Genomic DNA, 6,245 nt, shown 5'->3' with positions numbered 1-6,245 from the left:
TGCTTGCAAAAGATTAAAAAACTTCTTGAATGCTAAAATTCAACAATTATTGTTAAAAGTCCAACAACCCATTGTAAACAACATTAGTGACACTTTTCAGAAAATGTCACTGAAAATCATGCACACCTTTTAGATTTGAAAATTGATCTTTTGTCCTCAAAAAATGGTTCTAACTTCATTTATTGTTACATTTTTGTACAAATAAATTATTTCTAAAAACCAATCTATTACTTTACAAAAATAAACAAGAAAAACTAATCTATTTAATTATTATATATCATATGAATAAATAAATTATTACAACCATTTTATAATAATAAACAATAAACACAATAACACAACAATCATAAATGGTTCTTGGCTAGTTTATGCACACAATATACATCAGAATACACATAAAACAACATTTGATTTTCTAAGACAAATTTTAAATGACAAAAGATGCATGAAACTTTTGTCACATAAAATAACAAATATAAAGTTGTCATAGAAAATATGTATGAACTTATTTCTACACAAAAACAAGTTATCCATATTCTCTAAAAAAAGATTTCCACAAATCAAAAAATCTAACCAAACTTGCAAGGTGGCTCTGATACCAATTGTTAGGTTTTAATTCAAAAATAGTTTCAAAACTACAAAATATAGCAAACGGAAGACTTTAAATTTTTTGAAATAACATAAACATTTTATACCCAATAAGGATCTTCTTGTAGGTTATAAAAAGATCTAAGCACCAACTAAAGAAAGGATGAAGAATTAACAACATTTGCAGTTCTTTAGGTCCTCTTGGGAGGCTTAGAAGTTGATGAAGAATGTGAAACCTTTAAGACACCAACAATGACTCAACTTGATGTAGATGTTAGTCCATAAACTCTTAAACCCTTAAGCTTTAACTTCATAACATATATGAACTTAAAGAGGTCATGAAGATGCAAGTAACTTCAAGAAAGGAACAAAAGATGATAGAGTCTCTACCCTTTCTTATATGTTATGGTTTTTTAGAGTATGAATGAGAAACCAAATGAAAGCTTTAAGTCTTGTATTTATAGTAGAAACAACTCTTACTTTTTTAATAAAATAATCACAAGACCATGTCATTATTTAAATAATCAAAGAACCATTCTCTCATTTAAATAATCAAAATGTCATACTCTTATTTAAATATTCAAAGAGCCATTCTTTTATTTAAATAATCAAAAGCCCATAACTCTTTTGTTCTACTCTAATTTTCGAAAATTATATACAAAAAGTAGAGTTTGTTTAAATTTTATAAACTCAAGTTTTATAAAATACAAATTGTCTTTTGAGTAAAAGACAAAAAGGTTTCAACTAGTCCATAAAGTTGTACATAATTTGTTAATTCATACCATATGAATTATGTAATAATTGCTAATGAAAATTACTATTTCCATGAAATAAATAATTTTCAATTTAATTATAAGACTTTATTGAATATTTATTAAAATCAATTTCTAATAAATAATCAATTATATCAAGTTACTGTTAATGTGACCCATTAGTATTATATGTTAATTAGCAATATCATTTTAATACGATTCTTGAGCATACTAGACCTTTCATAGACGAATGCATTGGATTACATATTATTGGGATTAGATAATTTTAGAAAAATATGTTTAACTCTATTGCACATCTCTTGTTTGAGTCCAACTGTTGTAGTGTGGGACCTTTCACTCAAAGAATTATCTAGTGTCGATAGTATGTAACTGTATTCGTGTGGTAGTTAGATGGTATTAGTGTGAGTTCCTTCTGCAGCTGATAGTAGAGAGTGGTGAGGAAAGGAACCCAAGGAAGTCCCTGGAATATGTATTGGCGCGTAGGACACCTTATAGTATGAGGAAAGTATTAGATGGGAAGGAGTGATTTGGAGGAGTCAAGGTAGTCTTGAGGAGTCAAGGTATCCTTATTATTATTATTATTATTATTTATTAAAAACTAAACAAAACCCCCTACCCAACCCCACCCGACCCTCACTCCTTAACTCTTTTCAATCTCACGTTCTTCATCCTCTCTTCTACCAGAAACGTAATGTTGGAACCCCCACCTCTTCACTAAAGAGGAATCATCGAAGCCGAAGATGAAATCTGCCACAGTTTGTTGGATTTTCTACCACCCATACCTCTCCCCTCCCCCTCTCTAACTTCCTATTTTTATCCCTATCAACACTATCGCCACTTCATCACCTCCAGCCATAGCTCCGCCCCCACTTCATCTCCTCCAGCGAGGTGGGATCTAAAACCCTAGAAATTATACAATGTAAAAAAGGTCAAATCTTTTAGTTCGATCATGTCTACCTCCCTAATCTCTGTCCTTCCCCTCTGTTCAGGGAGACCCAACATCACCCTCCTTCATCACCATCCCAGCCATCGTAGACTACCAGTTGGTCCATCATCACCATCTTCACCATTGTTCTCGTTGTTTTGACCTAACCAACATCATCCAACCACTAGTAAAATTCAACACCCAAATGATAGCTAAAACACCACCAAACAATCACCTCGCATACTAAAACCATTAGAACACCACCATCACTGATTTCTCATCATCTTAACATACCAATACCATCGATTACAAAAGCATCAAGGTTGGGGGAAGAAGACAATACCTCAATCAGACGAATCGATCAACCAAATTTAATCCCAAAGTTTGAGAAGGAAATCAAATTCCTGATGAGCTAGAATCGATTGTTTGCAAGAGATAAATCAATTTTTTGTTGTTTGGTGGTGATGTTGATGGAGCTGTAATGGATTAGATGTGCGATCATGAATAAGGGTTGGCTCATCTGCAATTTTGCCTAGGGGTGGAAAACAGTGAGAGAGATAGTGAATAGTTATTTGGTCGTCGAAGAAGCTAGAGTGGTACAATGGTTGGTTGCCCAAAAAAGTATAGGGGCACGATAGGCGGGTCACTGGAGAAGATAAATGCGAAGAAAGTGGAAATAGGTGCATGGTGTGAGATGTCGGCAGGAAAAACTAAGAGAAAGAAAAAGATAGAGACGTTTTTAATGGGTTGGGTGTGTTAGGGTGAGTTATTATTTTATTTTCTAATTATAATAATATTAAAATATGCATAAAAGTATATAAAAAAACAATTTAAAAGGGTATGATAGTTTTTTTTATGATTGATAGGGACTATAACCACAAAAAAATAATAAAAAAAATATAAAAAGATTTGCTTTTAGACCAATGATGCAAGTTGAAAAAAATTTGGATTCCATCCATAGTTTTTTTTTTTCATAAATCCACATTTTTTTTCTTAATCACACGGACAAAAATTGCAATTTAGTCAAAAATATATTACCACACTTATTTCCAAAGCTAAATTTTGTCACTTTACTTGCATTTGAATAGCCCCTTTTATCACTTGTAGCTATCGACAATTTTTAGAAGGTTGTTGAAATGCGCCAAAAGTATAATATGAAACACATAGTCGTCTATTCGACCAAAATGAGTGGTGTCAAATTTGTCAAAATGTATGTAGACGTTAACTATGGTTTGTCACACTGCTTTAAATTTTTGTCCTTACAATGCATGGGTTGTCATGCTAAGTTTTTTTTTTTTTTTTTTTTTTTTTTTTTTTTTTTTTTTTAATTTGACAAAACTGCATAAATGGTCCCTGTGGTTAGCCGAAAATTGTCACTTTGGTCCAAAAAGTTTTGGACTAGCCCCAGAAGTCCAAAGTTTTCATTTTGTTGCGAATTTGGTCCCATTTGTTTTGAACTTTTTTATATTGACGATTTTGCCCTTGATATTCTATTTTTTTTCATTTTTTCTAATTATTTTAATGTTTTCTGAATAAAATAAAAATAAAAAATAAATACACAAATCCATCTCTCTCTCTCTCTCCACAAATCCATCTTCCTCATTCAAACGTTCTGAAAATGAAAATACAATCATCGGTGACTTAGGCTTCCGGTGATTGAGTGTTCCAGTGATTAAGGGTTTCGGGGGCCACCACCGTGTATTACCTACAGTCTGGAGCACCACCATCTCTTCTTTCACCTCAACCCACTCTGAAGCTCCAGACCTATGACATCTCTTCGGCACCGCCAACGACTCCAACTCCGACGACACCATCGACTTTGATTTCGGGGGAGCACCACCATTCTATTGTCATTATCGTCTGGTGTAACACATTCTCATCGAATTTGGAAAGACGATGGAGGCCTATTCAAACTCACCCCCATTAAACACATACCGATGTCACCCATTTCTCTGCCTTCTTTTCTCTTCATCTCTATCCTTCTTCTACGACGATTCAATCTACGAGATTGATAAACGCTAGCGACACTACTCCAGTCGTCCGTTTAGGGTCTCTACTTCGCTATATCGTTCGTCTTGGTTCAGATTTGACGGCGCTAGGGTTAGTGTTCCCAAACATCGGTGGAGGCTATAAGATATGAGGGTTTTCCTGTCGAAGGTTGGTGGAGGCTTTCATATTTGAGGAACGACGAAGCGCCGAAGATGTAGAGAAACGAAGGCGGCGGAGACCTAATATTTGATGAGGAAGATGGCGTCGGGCCTCCCTTCTTCAAGTTGCAGATAAGATTTGTCATGGTTTTAAGTTACCAGGTGGTGGAAAAATAGGTGTCATCGATGGTGGTGGTCCGGCTAAATGGGTGTTGGAAAAATGGATTAGAACCCTTTTGTCGGAGTCGCCACAGAAATGGTAGCGGTGGCGGTGGTTTCAGATTATACTTTTTAGATATGAGGTTTTCAAGGAGATGGTGGTGATGTTGACTTACAGTGGTCATATTGGCTAGATGTTTTGACCTGTCGTGGTGGTGGTGACGTTCATCATTTTCGGTGGTGGCATTTATCTTTTCCGATGGTAGTGTTCAGACTTTCCGGTGTTCTTGTTAGCTGGAGAGAGAGAGAGAGAGAGAGAGAGAGAGAGAGAGAGAGAGAGAGAGAGAGAGAGAGAGAGAGAGAGAAGAGAGCGATAGAGAGAGAGAGAGAGATTGCATATTTTATTTATTTATTTTTATTTCTTTATAAAAATTTATAAAAATCAAGTAGAAAAGACAGATTTTATTTTCAGAAAAAAAATATTTAAATAAATTAAAAACTAAAAAATATAAAAGTAAGGGCAAAATTGTCATTATGAAAAAGTTTGAAGAAAATTGGACCAAACCCGCAACAAAATGAAAACTTTGGATCTCTGGTGCTAATTCAAAACTTTTTGGACCAAAGTGGTAATTTTCGACTAACCACAGGGACCATTTGTGTAGTTTAGTCTTTTAATTTATATAAAGAAATCAATATAAACAATTATTTTAATAAAATCTTAAATTCCATTAACTTGAAAGGAAATCATACACTTGAAATAAAAAAAATAAAAAATAAATAAAAAAATAATAATGCACAACCCACTAAAAATTAAAACACACAACACACCTTGAATTTAAAACAAAACCCAATAGAAGTTAGATTACAACGAGCTTAAAGTGAATGTCATTTGTCTCACCGTCTTACAATTTGTCAAAACTCAACATGCCGGAAAAGTTTGTTAGTTTCTTCACGGAAGTTTCGAAAGCATTCACAAACAAAGTACTTCTATTTTCACCTTGTTCGACTTCACTCATCACCCAATGAAACACATTGTTAAATTGAATTGAAATTACACTTGTATGTCTCCATTTGGAGAAGATTTGATCTTCATGTCGAGGTAAAGCGGCTTCACAGTTGAATTTTCCAGCGATTCTACTCTAGAAAATAGTCACAGTGACGTTAATATTGATTGGGTCTTCTGTTACATCAATCCCTAAACGATACAATATGATCTCATCATCAGTTGACCAAACACGAGCTATTTTTTAGTGATGAGTTTTGAAAAATATGGAAAATAAGAAGGTTAAGAGAACTAAATTAAAAAAAATTGAATCTGGTAACGAATGAAGAAGGATGGTGATATTTATAGCAGATGATTGAAGGTTTAAATTTTAAATTTTTGAAAGAAAAAAAAAAAGAAAGTTATATTTTGAAATTTAAGTATTTTTTTTGAAAATAATGTATTTTTTGAAAATGAAAAAAAAATCATGTATTAAATCCTTTCCTGTCATCGATAGGCCATTGCCGAGTTCCCTTGTTGAGTTGTCATCATCGAAGTCGCGGTGCTGTGTGCGTCGAAGCCAACTAGGATACACTGAACTCCTTATCAAACCACTCCGCCAAACCTTAATGGACACATATTAAATTATAAGAAATTTTCAAAAATAATCA

This window comes from Lactuca saligna, chromosome 3 (genome assembly GCF_052625555.1).
Source record: "Lactuca saligna cultivar CGN05327 chromosome 3, ASM5262555v1, whole genome shotgun sequence".
In the NCBI taxonomy this organism is placed as follows: domain Eukaryota; kingdom Viridiplantae; phylum Streptophyta; class Magnoliopsida; order Asterales; family Asteraceae; genus Lactuca; species Lactuca saligna.
This window is presented reverse-complemented; position numbering follows the sequence as displayed.